Source organism: Corvus kubaryi, unplaced genomic scaffold (assembly GCF_017639235.1).
Source record: "Corvus kubaryi isolate FWS band 111438036 unplaced genomic scaffold, C.kubaryi_AGA036_p1.0 37249, whole genome shotgun sequence".
In the NCBI taxonomy this organism is placed as follows: Eukaryota; Metazoa; Chordata; class Aves; order Passeriformes; family Corvidae; genus Corvus; species Corvus kubaryi.
Window position 1 is genome coordinate 1,950,528 of NW_024581072.1, and position 22,473 is coordinate 1,973,000.

A 22,473-nucleotide genomic window follows, 5' to 3' on the forward strand; every position below is an offset into this window, starting at 1 on the left:
AGATGAAGACAGAGTGTGCGATGCTGCAAGCCTGTCTCTATTACAGCACCTGTGCCGTGCCATTATTGACAGTAGCAACTCTCCTCCTAATGTTTTACAAAACAAATGCCCCCTACAGCACTGCGTGAAGGAAGAAAGCAAAAAAAGCTGGAGATTTATTAGCGTCCCTGTGGGATTTTAAGTTCCTTGTGTGGCTGTTTACAGAACAGGCAGCTGCCCAGCTGGAGCTCCCCGGCCCTGCCCCAGGCAGGATGCTTCGTAGCCCCAGTCACACCTCTGCTGGCTGGCCCTTCGACAGCACAGCAGCTGGCCGGGGACACCCCTCTCCCCAGCATGGTTTTCACTCCCTAACCACAGTCCACCGGGTACATGTTTAGGACTATGAAGTCTAGCACCTAAGATGCTAATTATATACATAATCATACATACACACACTATTATATGTATATGAGAGTTGATGACTGTTTTTCACATGCTGGAAACTAACATGGAGGTCAGAGCCTCTCTGGGTTAGCTGCAGCATGAACTACCCAAAGCTCCTCAAAGGAGATCATAAACAACTAAAAAATAAGTCTAAAGACACGCCGTTTGTCTTGTCTCTGTCACCTTAGAGATTAAAATCTGTTCAAATGCCAATAATTTATTAAAGATACTAAATACAACCTTACAGCTAGTAATAAAGGTCTACACAGAGCGGCTCATAAAGCAAAGGCGGCCGCAGCTGCTGCCAGGTTCGGCGCAGTGCGCGGCCGCCCGGAGGCTGGGCCTGGGTTTGGGTTTGAGCGGCAGCAGCACATTGTGTCTGAGTGGGACACTTCTGCAGCCCAGCGGCAGGTCTCCCGAGAGGGGAGCGTTCGTAGGGAGTCGGTGGAAACAGACCACTGCTTCCCTTTGTCCGGAGGGCTCCCTTTGCACCCCTCGTCCCCATCCCAGCAGCTCGGGGACGGCTCGGGGCAGGAAAGGGCAGGCACGGGCCTCCGGCCCGCCCATCTCCTTCTCCCCAGCAAACTCACGCACCAACCACTTTTTTTTTTCCCGTGAACGAGGCTTTTCGGGAGAGGAGGATCGGCAGAAGGCGGGGGCGCTGGCTCCTTTGTGCTACGATACCAGCACCCCCTGTTCCGTTGTTGCCCCATCCCCCGTCTCTACCGCTGTTCTGCCCCCACCCCGGGCAGCCCCCCCGTCCCCGCGGGCCAGGCGGGGCGGGGGAAGCGCTTCCCGCGGGCGATGACTCCGAGTAACTTTTCACCTACTTGGCGGCTGCGCTCCCCGCGGGGTTACTGCCGGTCAAGCTGCCCGAGTCCCGAGCACTGCCGCGCTCCCGCAGCCTGCTCCTCCGGCCGCACACCCCGAGCCCATCTGCCACCCCAGTGCCCCCCAGGCCCTCAGCCTTTCCCCCGGGAAGCCACGCAGATGGCAGTGTCACTTAGCAGGGGCGCGGACTCTCCCATGCAGCAGGAGCCCGTACGTGTTACATTCGTCAGTTCGGCTCCCACGACCACCACCTATTTTGCAGCCGAAGGGTTATGTGCTCGCAGGACTCGCTCTGTGGATACCCTGGAGCTTGCTCATCCCAAGCGCTGGCAAGGGGAGCGCGTGCTTTTGCTGCTCGCCGAGGGCGGCTGAGAGCGGGGTTACTGCCGGTCAATGCCGCAGGGCGTGCGCCGCCTGCGCCGCTCGCTTTCCGCTCCTGCAGAGCGCCTCCGAGCCTGTAAGCCATACTTCTGCATTTCCTTTAAATGCTGCTAGCCAAATCGTAGCGCCAACCCGTCCTGCACCACAGTTACCTTGCAAAGTAATTTTCAGTAGTCCCAGCGGTAACGCTGCCTGAATGACTCTTCTGTTGGGCACAAAGCTTGCAGCAATACTGTATGGATTTTAGCATGAAAGGATTACTTCTACTGAGAATTTTGATCTTGGATCAACCATAAGTGCTCAAAAGAGACTTACAAAACCTCCAGGCCAACACCAAACCATTCTTTTCTGAGCTTGCAGTAAAAGATGGAGAAAACAGTAAAAAGAATACTTTTCTGAGGTTTTTCTATGAGCGAACTGAAATGTTTGCTCACTCTCTAAGAGCTGGATATCTCTACAGTGTTAAAACCACAGTGGTGAGGCATGCACCGCAATTTTTAAAAGAGCTAAAATAAGTACACTGTAATGTGTTTACTGAGACCAGACATGTGAATCCTGCAGCTGGGTTGCATTTTGTGCTTGAGGAGGCTTAAATACATGCTTCCTGTAGGTAAAATTTACCCAGTCTCAATTTGGCCTTTTGTATTAATTCCATAAATTTACCCTGTGCTCATTAGCCAGGAAAATCAGGTGAGGAGTTTGTTCTTTTTTATTGTATGTAGTTACAACATGGCTGTTCCTACCTATGTTTCAAGGACAATGCTGTAAAAAGAATGGTAAAGGTGACCCTAAGTGGCCTGTGAACTGAAGATAAGGATTATCCATGGGGACTTCTAGCTCAGTTTCAGGAGTGTTTGTAGATATTTCTGACACTGTAATTACTTTTTTCTTTTTGACTGTCTTAACAGAAGGATAAGCTCTCAAAGGACAACACAACAATTCTCCTTTGGTCTAGAAGAGACCAAATTGAAGGAAATTTAATGCTGCAAGTATTTGTAACATAATACATGTTCATGGTTTTTGTATAACGCTCCATAAAGGAAATGTAAGTACAGTTTGTCATTAAACACAAAATAAATGAACGAATATTTTTATCCTTTTATGAGGTACAGATTGCTCCTATTTAGCTATTTAAGCTGTGGCATACACTCACAGAAACCACTATATTGGACAGCAATGTAAAATTAAGCAATAAAGAGGAAGAATGTCTCCTCACTCTTAGAAGTGGCTTTGTGATTTGCTATAAACGCTTATGATGTTTTTCCCCCATTTTGTGGGGGGTTTTTATGTGTGTTTTTCACTGGAATCCCATCCATTGTCCCCTTACATACTTTCTTCTCTCCACTGCTAAAGCATTGATTGGCTTCTCTCTCTCTCCCTCTTTCTCTCTGTACTCTGTTGTTACCAGGTTGCTGATTAAGATGTTTACTGGTCATCCCTCTACTGCAAAAAGGCACAAATACAATGAGGAGAAATATTTTGATTTGCTATAGGAAGTGAAGGGAGGTGGTAGGAAAGTAACCATTCTATTAGGTTTACAGTCTTTGATGTTGTTTTCCCCTCCCCCTCCTCTTGCATTGCCCACAGCTGTTGATGTGGATTTTCCACCTGCACTTGTTTTCTTTCACTTCAGGGATATTTAAGGGAAACTGCACAATTGCTGTTTACTAAGTACTGAACTGTCTGGGGCCCGTTAAACATAAAAGTGAATCTTCTGACTTCCTAAAATACAAAGTTTACTAAAGCAGTAATTTTTGTGTCTCTAGCGGGATAATTAGATTGTCTGATTTACAATTATTCACACAATTTTATTGTCTCCTGAATTTTGTAGTAGCTGTGCACCAGCTTTGTAGATTTGTAGATTTGTGCACCAGTGACAAAACAGTTTTTATACCTTAAAAGAAGTGTCAGCATGGTTGGGAGGACAGAATTACAAGCTAAAATTGGTGTAGATAAAACAATCTTTTGAAGACTAGCATTCCAAAGCTAGTATTGCAGTCACTTTCAAAAGACCCTGCCTGTCATGGATTGTCTTCTGGGTCTGTGCTTGTGTTTGTATTTTCTGTGCTTCCTTTCCATTCTTTTCATCTGCCCTTACTCTTTGTCCCTCCTTGTGTCACTTCAGTGGTGACTCAGACTTGTAGCTAGCAATCCCAGACTGCAGCAGTGGAAAATGTTGTGCTTCAGGCAAGTGCATCTCCCAATCCGTCTCACAGTGACTATGTTGAAAAGCAGGTAGATGCACAGCACTTTCAAACATCATTCCTGTGCTACTGTATTTTAAGATGGTTTTACATTTCTAATTTAGACAGCTTAAACTGCAAGAGAGCTGTTCTTCAGAAGGATGTTTTATACTGGATGGTAGAAAGCTGATGCCCCTATGATGTTTCTGACAAGACTGGACATGTCTCTTCAGCTTGGAAACTAAGCCAGTTGAGCTGGAATTTTATTGTAAGCTGCATTGTCTTTAAAAATAGCACAGATTTCCAATTCAGTTTCCTTGCAAGTGTAATTGAAGTCCTGTTTAATGGAATATTCATTAGCTGGCCTACAAAGGCAAGAACTCCAATTATACCTCATGTAGAAGTCCTGTGCAGTAAACACAGCAGTTAGGCTCTTTAAGCATTCATTTTCAGCTTCCTTTGGAGAATTAGGAATTTAGCGTTAGGAACTAGAATGACACATTCTTATCTCAAATGTGGGATTTTTTTAGACAGATTTTTTTCCCCGTTAGCAAGAATATCCCCATTAGCCTCTCCAAGCTGAAATCAAGACTTCAGTCACGTAACTAGGATTTTATAAATAGATTTCTGAAATGATTTTATGAAATATATGAGGCTGGGTATGGAACTAAAGAGACTTAATTTTTTATAAAATTCACAGTCTGAAAATACAGTGCTTCAGGTATGTGAAAAATTCTTATATGCTGCAATAACTGTCTTCATATTTGGTGCTTACATGGTACATGACTACTAGCTGGAAGTCTTACGTGTTACTAAGTACAGACAATAAAATGTGTTGTGGCAACTATCACATGTAATAAATTAAATGATAATAAATGCTTTTGCATCAGAATGGAGGTAAAATAATAGAGCAAAATATGAAGAATTTGAAGTCAAAAACAAGATAAGTGGAAGTCAATTGTTGTAACATAAACTTTCCTCTCTCAGAAAAATGGAGTTCTCTGTTTCTTTGTTCTCAAATGGATGTCCAATGTATGATTAAACTAAGTGGTGAACATTTCTCTGTAAGTGCGAGAAATCTGGGTACTTTTCTCAACTGAGCTCCCTTTAAATTTGCTTTAAATGCTCAGATATTCCCACAACGTGCACCCAGATGCTGCAGATTGAGAGACTGCAAGCACGCATGCACTTGCATTCGATTGCAAGAGCAGAGCGTTCAAAGAATGTCTTTTGGTCATGCCCAGCTACTGTTTGGGGTTTGTCAGCACAATCATTGGCACTGTACAGGCCTGAAGTAGCAGTGAACTGCAGAAACTTGGCTGTGGATGTGTCTTACCTTGTAAATAATTCTTCTATTAATACTGTGCAGCTTTTCTTTTTTCATGCCAAAATAGTAACATACACTGATGAGCGCAATGAACAAGCTCATTTCTCTGGCACTAACTGTTCCTTACAACTTACAGATCTACACTGTCTAAACAGTCTTGTGCTCTGAACAAAAGCCCTCCTATTGGAGAAGTAACTCCTTTTGACTTCAAGAGCTGTGCTGAACTCAATAATCTCTTCCTGTTCTATGGCTGAGGAATTGAGAGGTTTAATACTGAAAGAAAACTAAACAAAACAAACCTCTGCAGCATAGCAATTTAAAAACACGTGGCTAGTTCAGTAGCAAAATGAATGTGGAGACAAGCCCTGTGCCTAGGGAAACAAGCACATTCATTTTTATTTCAGTAAGGGCAGGATTATTGCTTTACATCATATGTTCGTTATTTAACTTTCCCTTTGGAGCCTGTAGCATGCTCTGGGCACTATGTAAGTAACAATTCTTTCTGTATAAAAGAAATGCTGTTCTCTTATTTTTTATATGGTTACCTGTTAGCAATAACTGAAAGCCTTTGCCTGGGTCTGGGACCAGCTTTACAATCCCAGCAGGTTGAGTAGTCTAAAGACAATAAATGCAGCTATCTAGGAGTTGGAAATGTGTGGGACATGCCTGGTAATTTTCTTTCTTCTGATTGCCATTAAAAAATATAAATTAGACATTTTAATGTTGAACTGAACAAAATTCTGAATCATATGTCTGAACCTCTTGTCTTTTAATTTATCCCAAAACCTGCAATGCAATACAGACCTTATCAAGCAGTTTCAAGCCTTCTCTTTGTTCCCCTGATTTCAGTGATCTTGACACTGGTGTGAAGCCATCACAGCTCATCATACCTTACCAGGAATTGTATTATTTCAGGTATTCCTAAAGGAAATACTGGATTGATTAAATGAAGGTAGAGTGCCCATGCCACCGAAACACCATTTGTAAGTTTAATGTATGCTCTTCCTTTTTCTATTCAATTGTTGTGGCAGGAGGGATACACATTGTTCCTGCCTGTACATTACCTCATTATATGACATAGGAATCTTAAATGTGGTGCTTGATATAGTTCAAATGCAGAACATGGGTAGGAGAATTGTCTTATGTGCTGATGTCAGTGGCATTAAAAGAAAGGTGAAGTATATACATTTTTCCAGGCTTGATATTAGTAACAAATATATGAATGCAAACAGATGCAAGAAGTCTGGATTTGACTGCTGAACTGCATACTGTGATCCTATTTAATAAACAATGTAGAGGTTCTCTATTCATGAGTGATTTTTGGCATTCCTGTCTTGCTACTGAAGCAGTTCTCTGAATTGACCTCTAACATGCTAAGAAGAGTTACAGTAAAGTACACAAGCATCTTGTACAGCTGTGTCCCCCTTGGAGTCACCTGGAACTTTGCAGAATGTAGGGCAAAATCCACTTCCTGAAAAGAAAAGAAGGGAAGGGTTTTGTGGAGATGTTTTGGTACCAGTACAAATTGCCTCACCTGAACATGCCTGAAGGAAGAAACAGATGAAAGTTCCTCATGAGGGGAAGAGGAGGAGCAGACACTGATCTCTTCTCTCTGGTGCCCAGTGACAGAACCAGAGGGAACTGCCTGAAGTTGTGTCAGGGGAGGTTTAGGTCGGATATCAGGAAAAGGTTCTTCACCCAGAGCATGGTTGGACACTGGAACAGGGAAGTGGTCACAGTACCAAGGCTGATGGAGCTTAAGAAATGCTTGGAAAATGCTCTCAGGCACATGGTGTGACTCTTGGGGATGATCCTGTGCAGGGCCAGGAGTTGCAATGATCCTTGAGGGTCCCTTCCAACTCTACTTATTCTGTTATTCTGTGAAGCTTTTTTCTGTCATTCCCGCATATAAAGAAGGATATTGACTTCTGGCTGAGGATATGGGTAATATTGATTACAAAGGTTGTCTGTCAGGATGATTCTTCACTGACAGAAAGCTACGTTTTTGTTGCCGTAGTAGCCATACACACTTTATAAGAGAAGTTCTGTCCATTTCTAGGTCATAGGGCCATCTTAAATGGTGGCCAAACCTTTGGTGACAGTAATGTTTTGCATTTAACAGCATAACATTTTTTGTTTCATACATACACCAAACAGAAAAAATTAATTTGCTTTGCACGTCTTTGCCAATTCTAGGAAGCATTCAACATGTTTCTGCTCAGTCACTGTCAGAAAAACAACTAAAGAGGCTGTCAAAAATAATAAAAAAATCTCACCCAAGAACAGCAGCATTTTCAGCTTTGTCTGCTACAGTGGAGCCTTTGCTACCCTCTGAGTTCTGAAATGCATCGGTACCTGAAGTCCCTGTGAGAAGGGGAAAAAGACCTACAGTTCCAAACTCCAACTGCACCTCCTCTGCTTTTCAAAAACAGCGGCCTTGTCCAAGGCTTTAAAGTGCATGTGCACTTTTGTTTTTTTAGAACAGAAGGGACATAATATCCTTTCATTTCTTCCGGTAAGTTATTTGGAACTTCCTCTTCGTATTATTTTTAAATTTCCCTTGTGTAGCCTGGGCAAAATGTTGGTTTTGGTTCTGGTTTCTTTTTATTTGTCAGGAGTAAGGTTGTAGGGGACTGAGGGTCTCTGTGAAGGATAGACCTAAACCCATCTTCTTTTACACACTGTTAAGGGATCTGCACTATGCCTAGGGCTCGCTTGTACCATGGCTTTCACAGCAGAAGAAATCAGATTATGTTCATTGTAATTTATATCAGACAGCTTCTTCTGTCTTTTTTGCATCTAAATGTACATGCAAATCACAGAATCATAGGGGCTCTGTGTGGAACTCTAAGAATTTGTGCTAGTCACAGTCTAGTGTTGGCAAGAGAGCTCAAGCTTTATCTTTTATTATTTACAGATCACTCAGAAAGGCACCCCCATGTGCAAAGTGTTCATGAAATCTAAGTCTACATACTTTGAAGCTGTCAGACCATTACCCTCATGATTCCAGACCTCTATTTTAAAAAGCAATAATTAAGACCCGTATATATATGAAAATAAGATTATTGTAACTTGTTTTTTGTCTATTTCCTCAGCAGCTTAGCTAGGATTGGAACTAGACTTCACTTGTGATGCATATGCAATGACCAAAAAAGTGAAGTCAAAATTCATGTTAATTTAATGTTTCCATGTCTAAGTATTGTATGAATTGCTCTGGGTAAGAATGAAAACTTCTCTGTAACTGATACAACTGGAAGAGAGGTATCTTCAGACCATGCTACCATGTCTTGAAATTATCCACTTCCCACTGAGTACTGGTCTTATTCTGTTATGTTTCAGGAAAGTTTAACTGCTTGCCTTAGTGTTAAGTCAGAAAGGATGGGACATCAAATTGGACAGAAAAGAGAAGAGCTGATGGGTAGAACAGTTAAGCTGAAAATAGAAGAGCTGGACCAGTAAGAAGAGTTCAGTTGACAAAGAAATCCTGAGGTAAGTTTTAGGAAAGGAATGGTAGAAGGCCAATGGATTTTGCAGCATAGCATGGAAAAGGAAATGAAGCACCAGGAAGGCTTCATTTTCCTTTGAAAATGTAACGGTTCTGTTAACAGCTGCCTGACTAACAGCAGAATGCACCTCGTATGTACCTGCGCACCTGTGATATAACAAGAGCCTTTGCCTAGGCTGCTTAGGAGTTACCTTTCAAGCAGTTAACCTGCCAACTGTTTGGCAAGCTGCAGAGGCATATCTAGAATGGATTACTATGGGTAACAAACATAACTTTGAAGGAATGCCATGGTTTTCTTCTAGCTTATTTCATCACTTTTTTAAAACTGCATATTTCAGTATGGTCAGCTGATTAGTCTTCACTAGGTCTCACAGGTCTGATCTACATTGAATTGGATAGTGTTCAGGGGTTGAATCCCGAGCAAATATTCACTTAAAGCTTGAATGAGCAGTAGCTTATTTCATGCACACTGAATGTGTCCACAGAAGAAGATTACCCAGCCGTAAATTAACTTTTGTCCTTACTAAGAAGTAACTTCCTTGTGTAGACAAGCTCTGAGTCAGTTTGTGTTTAAACCAGCAATATAATGGTCTATGGAGATGGAGGAATGTCTTGCAGTAATTAAGACATATTTTCAGCCTGTCCCAGCAATTCAGTGATTTGCTGACTTCAAAAAGTAAACTCCCCGTGTATATAAGCCAGTCTTTCACACTGGTCTGGAATGATGTGATGTAGCTAAGGGCACACTGGTTTATCCTTTCACAGAGTCCAGCTTTATGTGCTTCTATTAACTGGTGAGGGATGTTTATACAAGCTGGGCATACGCAGAAAAGAAGTTCATTTTGCGGGGAAGAAGGTAGGAGGAAAGTGTAGGGGAGGGTGAGGGCTGAACTGGCATAAACAATAAATCACATTAGTTATTCTCTCTCTGTTCACATGGAAGCTTGTTGATATTTGCTTTGGTACTACATTTTTCCTCAGGATAAATATTGATTTGATGGTTTAGAAACCAGTCTTGTCAAAGAGAAAAAACAGGGTGCTCCACATAATTTGAATAGTTGCAATAACACCAACAGATGAGGAGTCATCCATTTATTTAAAGCTCATTAAACATGTGAGTAATTAATTAAGCTCATGAAAAATTTAAAAGCACAAACTTTGCTATGAGAGATTAATTTTTAATCACAGCTAATATTGTCGTGCAGCCATAGGCATGCAGGATTTGGACACCATTTTTATGTGGCAGAAGGAAGTTTTTCACTTAGATTGGTTTGACAAATAGTTTTGAAAAGGTTTTTCCTTTAATATGCATGTGAGGCCCAGGTTCTCTAATGCAGATCCATATAAATCAGTAGTAATATTGGGGCAGATGAAACTGTTACTTCCAATTAGAAGAAAATACTGTCTTCTTGATGCATGAATATATGAAAGCCTGAAATGAAGTTCACCAGCAGTTTAGCAACTGAACTTAAACTTGGTTTTGTTGAAAGATAAAGGCTTATTTTTGTCCTCTCCTTTATTTTGTGTTTATATAGAGCTGAGCACAACTTGACTTTGTCTGTAGCTGGTCTCCACTGATATCACAGAATCACTTCTCTTCTCCAGAGCAGCAGGGAGGAACTTGACTCAGAGGTGAGTGACAGGGATGTGCGAAGTGTCAGAAGTGGGGTCATTTGTGTGTTGCTTTGCAGCCCCTCTCTCCTACACTGGTTGCATTCAGCCTCTGCCTCATGGCCATCCACAGCTCCAAGTCAGTCGGTGCATCTTAAAGAAAGGAGAAAAGCCTGCCATCTGCTCTGTACCACTGCTGCCAAAACGGCACAGAACACAAACAGCAAGTCAGAGCTTAGCTGCCGGCAGTTCACATCCTCCTAGGAGGTGCCAGGGACTGTAAGTGAAAAGATGCAAACACAAAAACTGGATGTCTGCAAATTAGTCCCAGGAACAAAAAGCTGGAAGAACCAGGGTTTTGAGATTCTTGTTAAAGTGTAGGTAAAATAAGTGTATGCAGGATTTGTGATAACTCAGAGTGTAAGGGAACATGTCGTTTAGTGCAATGTATATTACTATTGATATTTGAAGACACAGGTTAAAAACTAGAGTTTACTTCACAGAAGATTCTGAGTTGGAAGTGAAGGGACCCAGAAGGATCATCAAGTCCAAGTCTTCTAAGTAAATGCCCCATATGAGGATTGGACCCACAAATCTTTTTGTTATTAGCACCATGCTCTAACAAACTGAACTAATCTTAGCGTGAGTTGCTGTTTTTTATAAAAACAGCCTTACTTTTTCTTCACCAGTTTTCCACAGCAAACAATTTAGGCATGCAAGACCACATGTTCTCAAATCTTAGACACATGCCAGAAAATTGGTCAATGAGGATGTTCTCTAGAATTTTAAGTGGCCAAGAAATGCAGACTTGAAGTGACAAAGAGGTATGTTTAACTTCTAGTACATGCTAATACCAAACAGATGAATTCCATACATCAAACTGGTTTTTTGTGCTGGTTAACTACCAAAACAGGGAGAGCACCTGCGTACAGCACTGGATCATTCAAGTCTCCAGAATCAGTTCTAGTTGGTGGGGGAGCCAGTGACTCCTGTACTGCTGGAAAACCTTAACCTGAAATGCAGTGGCTTGCATAAAGCTTTGATAGCAGTGACAGCAAGCAGTAGATTTACTCTGACATTCCCAAGGTGGCAGATATGTGCAAAAGGAGAACTGTTGCTGCCTGTTCTGAGCTTCCCCTCCCCCTCCCAAAGACACGTGCTCCTGCCCATGTGCTCCGAGCTCCTTTGTTCCAAGCGCTGGCAAAGCCAAATGTAACTCAGACTCTTTAGCCGTGTCTGATTGGCCGGTCACCCCGGGTCCGCCCCCAGTCCGCCCCTTTCCCCTTCTCCTAATAAAGATGGTCAAGGGGAGGCTCGGCTCTCTCTCAGCTCAGCTACTTTCCTGTGAACATCTCTGGTTGTCTGTCTCATTTGAAGGCTTCTAACTGCAGGGAATTGAGCGAGCAGGGAGCTATATTTCTCCCTCTTTGCTTCTGCTGATGGTATTTGCTCTGCAGCTGATTCAGGTACCGATTTTAGAGCTACTAAAGTGCTAGATCGCCCGTGCTACCTCTCAAGGCTGCTCGAGGCTTTCTAAGGCATTGAAATACAAGCGCTAGCCGGTATAAAGCTGAAAAGATACCTTCCACAGAGGAGGTGACACAAAACTCCTGACTGCTGGTCCCCCTCCAAGTTACTACATGGTAGGATTTTTTTTACTGTATATTTTCCTGTGAGAACAGGGCATCCAGCCATCCAGTTGGCTTGACACCCCCTCCAGCTCCCTTGTGTGTGCAGCTGAGTGTGATGGTGATGTAGCAGTGTGCAGGTGTACTTAACAGTTATGCTCTGTTCCTTTGCAGGGATAGTAACATGGAAAGACAGAGTGGGAAGATCCCTTAAGAAGTAATTTTTTTCCACCATGTTTTTCCAAAGTAGGATCTACCAAACATAAACTTTTCCTAATAGCATAGTTAGCCAAATTTCCTCAGAGTACAGGGTGAAAAATTGCCATGGGTTGACACAGTGAGGGAATTAAAGATACACTAACATAAAGATAATAATCAAGATGGATTCCTGCTCTTACTGTCCTTCTGTGGTAGCTTGCAGTCCATTTCTAAGAGTGGCAGCCTATAGGGAGGGCTAGAATCCTGCTGTAGCCTTCAGGGACACACTTGCACTGGGGCAAAAGTAGCCAAGCTGCTCAACGCATAGAGGATGCTCACTTCTCCTTGAAAAATGCCCCAAAGAAACCCTTGGGGGGAAAAAAAAAATCTTTTTTTTTTTCCCCTCTGGAAGGAGTTTGTTCTTGTGTAGGCAGGGTCACACTGCATCCACCAATCACTGCTGTTTCTATGTGTCCACAAGTAACAAGCTAACAAAGAACAAGCTAATTAGACAGAACTAATAAAAAACATTGGTAATTATTCTCTGAAAGCTCTGATCTGTGGCTGATGCAAAAATGAAGAATTTGTGCTTCTCAATGTGTTTCCCGTTTGCTGTCTCACATTCTTTCTAGCTCTACCTAGATTTTCTTATTTGTTTGTTTTAAATTCCATTGAAACCATGGCAGCAAGGGCAGTGGAAGGAAAGAACAAAGAAGGTGGAGAAGATGGAGTCCTTTTATACCTGAATTCAGGGTAAGACATTTTTTTTTAATTCTGTAGACAGCAGATAATTTTTCATTCTTACTTTGCTGGAAAACCCGTCTTCGATTTTTAGAGGCTAATTTGGGGGACAGCAAAACCTGACTGAATTTCCCAGTTATTTCTACAATCTTTGTTCTATCCATGCAGCCTGAGATTTCCCAGCTGTAGTACCCTACAACTCACATTGCTACATATGATCTTATATACAGGAATCTATTCAGGGCACAGTATTATCTATGCAGTGTTACATGTTTATATGTCTAAAGCATAATTGAACATGGAGGAATATTGCATAAGCTTTTTGCTATCAGAGATTTATTTATAATGCATACTGGAACATGTATAAATAGATCATTAATATTGCCTTTAAACAGCATCCTAATCATTGTGTACAATGTGTGGAAGTAGAAGACAAAAGCAGGTGAGACATTGTGGCTCCAGACCTGTAACTCTAGAGTGTCCCAAAGAAATTCCAGTGATTGTTGGTAGCTTCAAAAGTACTCATCTGTGAGAGGGTTATAAAATCTTTAACTGGAACTGAAAACAACATAGGGAAATGAAACCCAAATGTCCAAACTCAACCATTTCCAAAGCAGTCTTGGAGATCAAGAGTGAAATTCTGAACCTTTAACTCTGAATGGATTTTTTGAAGTGGCAAAAATTGGGACAAGCACTTAATTGAGGACTAAATCACTCGGCAGCATTTAATATCCAGCCTTAGTTTACTTTTCAGAGTCAGTGAACTGCTTTACCTTTATGTGCTAAAGGGACTGCAGAACATTCAGGTGAACTGCAGAGAATCTTTCTCTGTCCTGAGAGAAACACATTGAGCCCAATGAGTAGCGAGCAGGTTGAATCTGAAGAAGAGTCTGAACTTCTTCTGTAGAATAAGTTTGTGAATGATAAACACTTACTGCAAATGAGAACCCTTCTGTATTTTAACAGGAATCCATGTCGTTTCTTGTCTTTTTCTGACCAAAAAGTGGTAATGGAATGGGGAAAAGAAAATGTATAATACGTAGATGGGCCTGGTTCAACATGAAAAATACTCTGTGAACAAACTCTGTATCTGAAGTTAAACTACTGAAGTAACACCCATTTAATCTGAACAGTGTATGCTTAGAGGGAATAGAATCCTGCAGGAGTGGAAGAGACATAAAAGTCCAACTAATTCATTTCTAAAAGCGATCACAACCATGTGTTAAATATGTGTGTGAACACTGAAGTTATACTGAGAGCTATACAAAGCTATATTAACTCCTACCTCTCTAAGATTGCCATAAGATATGACATAGAAAGTATTAAGGACACTAATGGAAAAAGATGTTTTTACAGAAATGAGATAGTATAGGTTTCATATATAGTTTTCTTGATCATAGCTTCTTATGAGGTAACACTGTTACTGGCACTTGGATTCCAAAAATTTGTCAAGGTAATATTTAGTTGATTTTAATAAAGAAAGTAAAATATGCCAAACCCTAGAATGCATGTTTATCTTATGGCTAATCTTGGGAGAGCTTTATATGATAGCAGACAAATAAAACTTGTCTTGCATCTTTCTGTATGGTCTGCATCCCCTCCTCTTAACACTATATATCCAGTTTTCTCATGCCTTCCATTCCTTTATATATCTCTTTGGAAAACTGATTGCTAGGAATCATTTTCACTACAGATTTCTTCCTGGCAGGCTACAATGACTCAGTAGATTACCCACTACTAAAGAGAAGTCCTGGAAATCTTAGTCAAAAAGGTTGTCCCTGATCATAACTGCTTTTAGAAAGATATAAATGTCAATACTGATGAGCAGTTTAGGGAGCAGCATGGACAGAGATCACAGAATACAGCAATTGTAATAAAATTCTTCCCTGAATATGCAGTAAGAAAGTGAACAAGTTTTTACAGCTATCAAGAAAAAACAAACAGGTATCTCATTGCTCTGTAATTCTGATGGGGCTGATGCTGAAGACATTGCTTTTCTCAAGAAGAAGAAGATATTTTACTGGCTGCCTGGGAAAGGCCTGATCTAGTAGATCCTGACTTGGAGGAAAAAATGACCAGAGTATTTTTTTTCCTTTTAAGGTAGTAGAGTCAGCAAAGATAGCTAAATCCTGTACAATTATGAGTGATACTCTGATGCTTACAAAATGGAGGAAATAGCTAATAGGAGAAATAAGAAGCCCCAGAATTACTATTTTTTGTGGAAGGTCTGTCTAGCATGTCCAGCAGCATGTGCAACAGGAGAGAATGACTGTGTAAAGACATGAGGACAGAGAAATGGAGGTTGATTGTTTTGTCCTTCTCCAAACAGGGGCAGGTGGGAATATGCTGAAGCAGAAGCACCAAAGTGAGAAGAAGGTCTTCTAAGGTAGAGAGAAACAGAAAGAGCCTCTTTTGAGGGAGGCGCAGGATCTGGATACTGAAGTCAGTGAGTCTGGATGCTGGACAATCACAAGGCAATATTTCACTTGGGCATGTCATGGTGTAAAGAGGGAAACTGGCCAGGAATGAAAAGGGCATAGCTTAGGCACTGGAGCCTCTGTGGAAAGGCATGATAGATTGTTAGTCCATCAAGTCCCCAGGAAGTTTGTTGATATCTTGACTAGGGGCTGCACAGACTCTGGCAACAACACTGGGGGCAGGTTAAGGCAGCAACAGCATTAGGCTCTCCAACTACCTCACGAGATCCCACAGTAATGGATGGGAGGGTTGAGGGTGCACCAGGGAAGGTTAAATTTGACTTTGTCCTTTTGCTGCAGGTGCTAGAGCGACAATTAACAGACACAGAGAGAGATACCTGTTCTTCATATTATGACACAATGTGCAGAAGTAGGAATTGGCCCATCCTGAAGACAGGAACAGGATTGTGTCTGCAGAGCAAGCTGTCTGCACCCTAGATCCAGCCCCAGATGCCTGCAAGCAGCTAAAGAATGTAGAGGTCAAACTCTCTGCCTTGATAAAAGTGCTGGAAATAGTCAGAAAGTGCAGATATTTTAATGGGGCAAAATGTAACAGCTGTCAGAACTCAAAAGTTGCCTGATTGTTTAATGTGCAACAACAGCAAACCTCAATTTGAGCAATCAAGTGAGGGGAAAACAAGTTAGGCTCTACAGAGAAGACTGCAGGTCTCTAAGCATGGAAATCAACTGGCAGTTCTAAGCAGCTCTGGAAAGATTTGAGTTGGAATAGAAGTGCATCATTCTGCATTGAGTTTTTCTTGATGTCTGTGGAAAGGCAAGATTTGAAGAGACACCTCTAAAGGCCACTTTCTGAATGTATTTCTGCAGATGTATAAAGAGAACAGAAGCAAAACCTGGTCTCAGTCCTTTCTCTGTGAGAAGGAAGTGTAAAAGAGGTGGTTCTTTCCTCCTGGAAAGCAGTCCCTTGCTTGTAAGCATGGACACAAAAAAGCTCAGTAATGCGGGGTACTCATGAGCTCAGTAGAGTCCAGGAGATGGGAGGAGGATATGGTTTTGACAACAGCAAAAAAGGGTGACTCTTCCTTTGAGGGCACTGTAATTTATGCTAGACAAGAGGACTTTATCCTCCCTTCTCATAAACATGGGCACAGGTTGCACAGAGAGGTTGCAGAGTCCTTTTGTGAAGGTATTCAGAAGTCATCTGGAGACATTTCTGAATGACATGCTCAAGGGGACCCTGCGGAGGGAAGGGATGGTGGACTAGATGACCTCCAGTGGTGCCTTCCAACCCAACCCATTCTGCAGTTGTGTGGGATGCTGTCAGAAGGACTGAGGCACCCTTCCAGCTCCATGAGGGATACAGTGTGAGCTGGGGAAGCTGCTGGAGAGCCTGAAAACATAGCTTAGCTTGTGTGGAGGCCACAAGGCTCACTGACCTGTGTATTGCAGTGAGGCTAGGTAAATAAAACCTTCCAGGGCCTGAGGATAGCTTGCTCTGAGTGTCACTTTTAAGACTGGAGGCGAGGGACAGCACACTTTCCTCCACGGCCTCTGGTCATGCTGGCGCTGAAGCAAGCAGTACACTTACGGGCTAGTTCTGTCCTGTCTTTCCCTCTGGTTCACAGACTGGTTTTGAACACATGATGGTGCATTTTCTTCCTTTCTGGAATGTCATTATCTAGTGAAGGAAAAACATCACTTCCTAAAACTTATCCCCTTTGCCACTAATGTTGTTGTCTGCAGCTCCAAAGCTGTGGGTGAAAGAAGTTTTGTTAATCAGGGACTGACTTTATCTCCATTTAAATCTATAGCCAGCACATGCAGTCAAAATCCCAGGTGCATATCTCCACTGACTTAATTGGGCTGCTCAAATATACACTGTTTATATAAAAGGCTGAAGCTTTTGTAGTACAAACACAATGTAGGAGTCCTTATTCAGGAAAAAGTTGTATTGAGTTCCATGAGAATTGATTAAGGATCTTAAACAGGCAATTTTTGATCTTTAAAAAAAAAAAAAAATGTTTAAGAAACTAAAGTAATGCAACTAATGTGGAATGACATTTGGCTGACCTCGAGGAAATTTGGGTAATTGACCATTTTAACTTATATCTCAAGGGCTTAATTTGGTGAAGTCTATAGCCTGGCTGATCCATGAAGATTCATCCATCAGTACTTAAACTGAGGTTGGATGAAAATATACTGCATCCTTTTATGGGGCTTTCTTTGCATTTGATCAGGATCTACATCTACTAGGCTTCATTTCTGTTTTGTGATGAATTTTTGCTTCCTTGTTCCATGCACTGGGGATATTATTAGCTTATACATTTATAACAGGAGATGAAGTGCAGAATTTTTGAAGCAGTTCATATTGAACTTTAACATTCTGCATAGCTGTCCATCCAGTTCCATGGCTGGCACAGAAACCCTGGCTCATGCAGGCCAGCCTATCCCTGTATTCCTGTCTGGCAAGACACATGTAATGCTGTGCTGGTTTTTTTTTTTCAACCCACTACAAATGCACACTGAAATATTTTCGCAGGATTTCTATTTTGGGCTAATTTTTACAAGATAGACAATTGCATAGAGGAAGGGTGAAACGTTAAAAAAACATTCCTGCTGCATGCCATTACAAAGTACACATCTGGGGAATCTGAGAAAAGAAAAAACTTCATATCAAATTAAAATTGCTACCTTATATAAACTTCCAGTATTTTAATTGGCAACTCTACATATTTTCCTTGCTCTTCAAACTATAGGTTAGGTCCATGGTTGGGAAAATCAGTTTATTTCTGTCAAAGTCAAAGAATTTTTACCACCTAAGTATTTGGCTGCATGTGTATTTTACATCTAAAAAATAGTAATTTTGTTAACAATGAGCTTCACAGCACCCTAGTTTCTACAGCTAACTTCAGATGTAATTTTACTTACATTAATGTTAAGTGTTTGTGAGAAATTACAAGGCAATGCTTGTAGCGATGGTCTTTCTTCTTAAAACAATGTCAGTTATCTGGCAAATAAACCACATGAGAGATGGCTTTTAAATCACCCTTCTTAAACACAAGATAACATTAAAAAGTGTCTCTCATAGCTGCTTAAACCGTAGCTTGCTCATATCTGAGCTACAGTATATTTTATTTAAAGGACATAGAACCACCTTATTAACGACTGCTGCCAGTTTGAAGACTATGTTTATGCTGAAAGATGGAGAGGATGAGCACAAGCTCTTTTGTCTTCATCAGGCACTGGGACAGGCCTGCAATATTCTTTGATTGGAAGGCAGAAACTTCCCAGATTCACTTCTTCTCATGGCACAGATAAGCACTTCAAAGCTTCCGCACTGCAAGGCTTAGTGGGGGATGTATTTAAACCTTCTGTTTCTTTGCAGGTGCAGTAACTAAACAGCAACTCTATTACCTACTTTCTTCTGTAAATAGGATGGGAAGAAAAGTGTGTGTGGAAGGTTGCAGTAAACAGCATGATGTAGTCACTTGTACTCACTGGGCTGCAAACCAGGCTGGAGTGACTCACACTTCCATGTTAGGATGTTGAGTGAGAGCCTAGATTGCTATAAAGTAATAACAATGCAATTGCTTCTTTCTAAAAGTTAGGAAGCTTTTTCTAAGAAGACCTTATAAAAGCTGTCACTATCCTCTGAATCAGGTATTTCAAATCAAAGGAAAGTAAACCAAGACAGAACAGATGCTTGAAATACAGAATAATCTTCAGTGTGTATCCCAAAGATAAGAGTGAGGAATCTCAAAGCTACGTTTCTGCAACAAGAATGCCAAGTAAAAAAAGAGGTGAGCCAAGTTCTCTGAAAAGTAGGGGTTTTTTAATGGAAGTATTGCTAACCTGCTGTCTTTCCTGCTTGAATTTAGTCCAAACTAGATCATCTAGGGCTAAAAAGGGCATGGATTTCCAGATGAAATCTCTTAAAAGCTGACAGCTAAAGGTGTATTAAACTGTGACTTTCTTTATTGCTGAAACATGTCATAGATACCTTTGGTTTATACCAACACATTTCTTGGTGTGCTTGCCTAAGCCCACAGGATTCTGTAGTATCCTGACATTAGGAAACATCAATCTCATAGAATTAACAATGGTGTGTTTTGCCTTGTAGAAGCTACAAGTACAAAGAAACAACTTCCTCCTCACTTCCTCCTGTGAGAACACAGCGTGTTTTCCTATTTTCAGTTCCACCCCTTCATTCCACTACATAATGTCTTTTCCATGACCAGCAATTTACATGTCCTCTGACCTCTCAGTAACTGGTACAGCTAACCGTCCCTCTGTAGGTCTGTAGCCTTCCCTTCCACCCAGCCTTGGACCCTACTGTGGGCTGCTTGTTCAAAGTCAATGTAGCGAGGGAATGGGTGGAAGGAGAAGACTGGCCTTTGGAAAAAGACAAAGGATCAGGTCTTATCTGAAAGTGCATGTCATGTAAACTGCATATTGGGCAGGTCTTTAGTATTGGAAGCTGCAAGGGAAGAGGGCATGAACTCCTTCCCCTGTGCCAGTTACGGCTGCTGTCAGCCAGTTGGAAAGGGATGAAAACAACCTACTGCATGCCAAAACCTCAGCTAGGTGAAAGCAGCACATGGCACTTCTGCTCAAACATATTTTAGAAAGAGCAGCCCCTAGGACAGGAGACACTGGAGAAAACATGAGGATATCTGTGAAATGGAGGAAGTGGAGGAGACAGATGGAAGGAAGGGAGGCAGTCTTGGAAGGAGCCACTCCATGCCAAAGAAGGGACACCCTGTAGGAAACTGGCACATGGAGGACTCACTGTGAAGCAGTGGAATAGTAAGGCAAGAAGCAGTGGAGGAAAATGAGTAAGAAGCGAGGAAGAGCAGAAAGAACCATTACAAACTAACACCAACTGTCCACATTGCCCAGTGCCTCACAGAATTGGGGCAAAGGGACTGATTGAAACAGCTATTGAAAGAAGGGGTAGGAGAGGTGCTTAACTGGAGCTTGGGAAGGAAGGAGAAAGGTCTTTCCCTAAGTGTTTGTTTATGTCTGCCTTTTTCCTCTCTGTATCTGAATCAGTAGCTGAAATTTTGTGTTAGTCATCAATAAATAAAATTAAGCAGGAAGTCCCATGTGAGACTGCTTTATCTGCAAAGATCTGTCATGCCTTCCACAGGACACATAAGCCAGCATATTTGCTGTGCATGAAGGAGTTGGGAGGCATAAATGTTTTTGAGAAATCCATAGGGTCTATCCTGAAATCTCAAACCACCCAAATGTAAGAATAGTTATTCTTAGAAACTATTTGCAGTGTGGCTATTATCTTTGTGTTTGTACAGTCTACTCATTGGATCTAACTGTGCCCCCTTCCCCTCTCATCCTTCTTGTACCATTTGCCAGTGCTTGTCCCTCAGCGAGCTCACATCACTGCCATGCCACAAGGAGAAGCAAAACTGAAGAAATTATATCCCGTGGAGCACAAAGATTTCCCACCATCCTACAGGTATTTTAACAGAACAAACTCAATCAAATGCTCCATCCACTTCTTATGAACAGCTATATATTAGCTGTCTTGTTGGAAAATGTTGTTCAAATGTTTCAACTGTTGGCACCAATTTCCAGAATTTAAAAAATTCAGCCTTCTGATGATGTTGCAAAAGCTCACACTTTCCTTAGAGGAACCTAGGTTTAAATAGACATCAGTAACAGAGCAATTGTCAGCACTTAGGTATTGACATAGCTCTGTTTCCACTGAAGTTAGATCACTAATTCTTTTAAAAATTCCATCCAGTATAGCCTCTCTTTCAAACTCCGTTTTATGCGGGATGAGGCATAACACTTTGTTGATTGTAAACTAAATGTGCTCTTTCTCCCTGTGTACTGACCATGCAGAAATTCTTTGTTTTAGAATTTAAAATTACAATCCAGACTGTTTGGAAATGTGTAAAATGCAAAGCTCTAGCATATGGTGAAAAACACACAGCTGCATTTATACACTAAATAAAGATCTTGTTTTTACTTCAGTTTTACCACCAGACGCAGGTACAAACAGAATGAATCTGTTGAAGTCAGTGACATTATGTAGCAGTTACACTGGGGAATGGTCAGAATCAGGAGCTTTTTTATTTTGTCCAGCTCTTAGCCTGTTTGTGAGATGTTGAAACACAGGTACTAAGGGAAGGAGCTAGGATCACTGTGAAAATTAAAGTGTCATCTTTTATTCTGTGTGGAAGGGTCTGCATTATTAATTTGAATATTCACTGCTATCTGTGATACTCCAGTGCATTATTTTAGATCACAATCTGCCCGAGCTCTCTGGAATTTGCTTTCAGGTGTTTGTATTTCTGTGCCACTTGAAACAATACCATGGTGGTGGTCTGAGCATGGAAATAAAAGCCAGGAAACTCAAAGATAGGGTTCCCTATCTTTATAACTGTGTATCATCCAGATTGCTCACAATAAGGCAAAGCATTAACAGCATGAACGATAACATCAACTACTTCACTGCAGAAGGGAAATGGCAGTGCATTATGTCTGTAGAAGGAACTACAATTTAGAGTTGCCTGCCTTTCGTGCATTACTTGTTTTCATTCATAGAGAATTTTATGCCGTGAAAATGCACTGCTCTACTTTCAGAAATTGCACTGCATGATTTCACAGTACTCCTGACATGTAACAAGCAAAAAATTTGGAAGGCTTTGCATGATGCGTGGTTTCTAAGGGAGGACCCCACTTGGGAGGACACCTTCAGCCATCAGACAGTAATTGCTAGGACCAGGCCATTTCTCCAGTAGATAAAACACACTCCCATTTATGGATTTTGTATTTGGAGCAAATCAGCTTGCTGTGAACTATTAAAAATAAATTGAGATTTGTTTTCATAAAGTTTGTGACTAGTTGTAAATTTCTCCATAAACTGACACAACTGAATTCATCCTTATTTGAGGCTATGTATCCAAGTGTTACATTTCACAGTTCCTTGCCTTTTTATTGCCACAAGTGACATGGAGTACAGGACGTCTGGTCCTGTTGAAACTGTTATTGATTGATTTCTTTCAGGCCAACACTGTTGGTACACTCAGTACCTCAGCAGCTGTACAGCTGAGGACGGATCTGCGCCCAGTTTGTACCGGCTCAGCTCAGGAGATGCGGGGAGCGGTGCAGGCCTCGAGACGTGGGCGGCTGGAGCACAGTCACCTCGCAGGTAACTCCGTGCCCGGGTTTCTGCTCTTTC

At 41.6% G+C, this 22,473-nt stretch overlaps 1 long non-coding RNA gene across 1 annotated transcript; it reads left to right on the forward strand.

Moving 5' to 3' along the window:
• Positions 1 to 2,531: 2,531 nt before the first annotated feature.
• On the forward strand, positions 2,532 to 22,056 carry LOC121662364. The gene is made up of 9 exons (XR_006015264.1): positions 2,532 to 2,680; positions 6,061 to 6,128; positions 7,342 to 7,660; positions 8,485 to 8,634; positions 10,186 to 10,282; positions 12,774 to 12,840; positions 15,158 to 15,214; positions 18,927 to 19,066; positions 20,640 to 22,056. It is a non-coding gene; the product is annotated as an uncharacterized LOC121662364 (long non-coding RNA).
• The last annotated feature ends 417 nt before the right edge of the window (positions 22,057 to 22,473 follow it).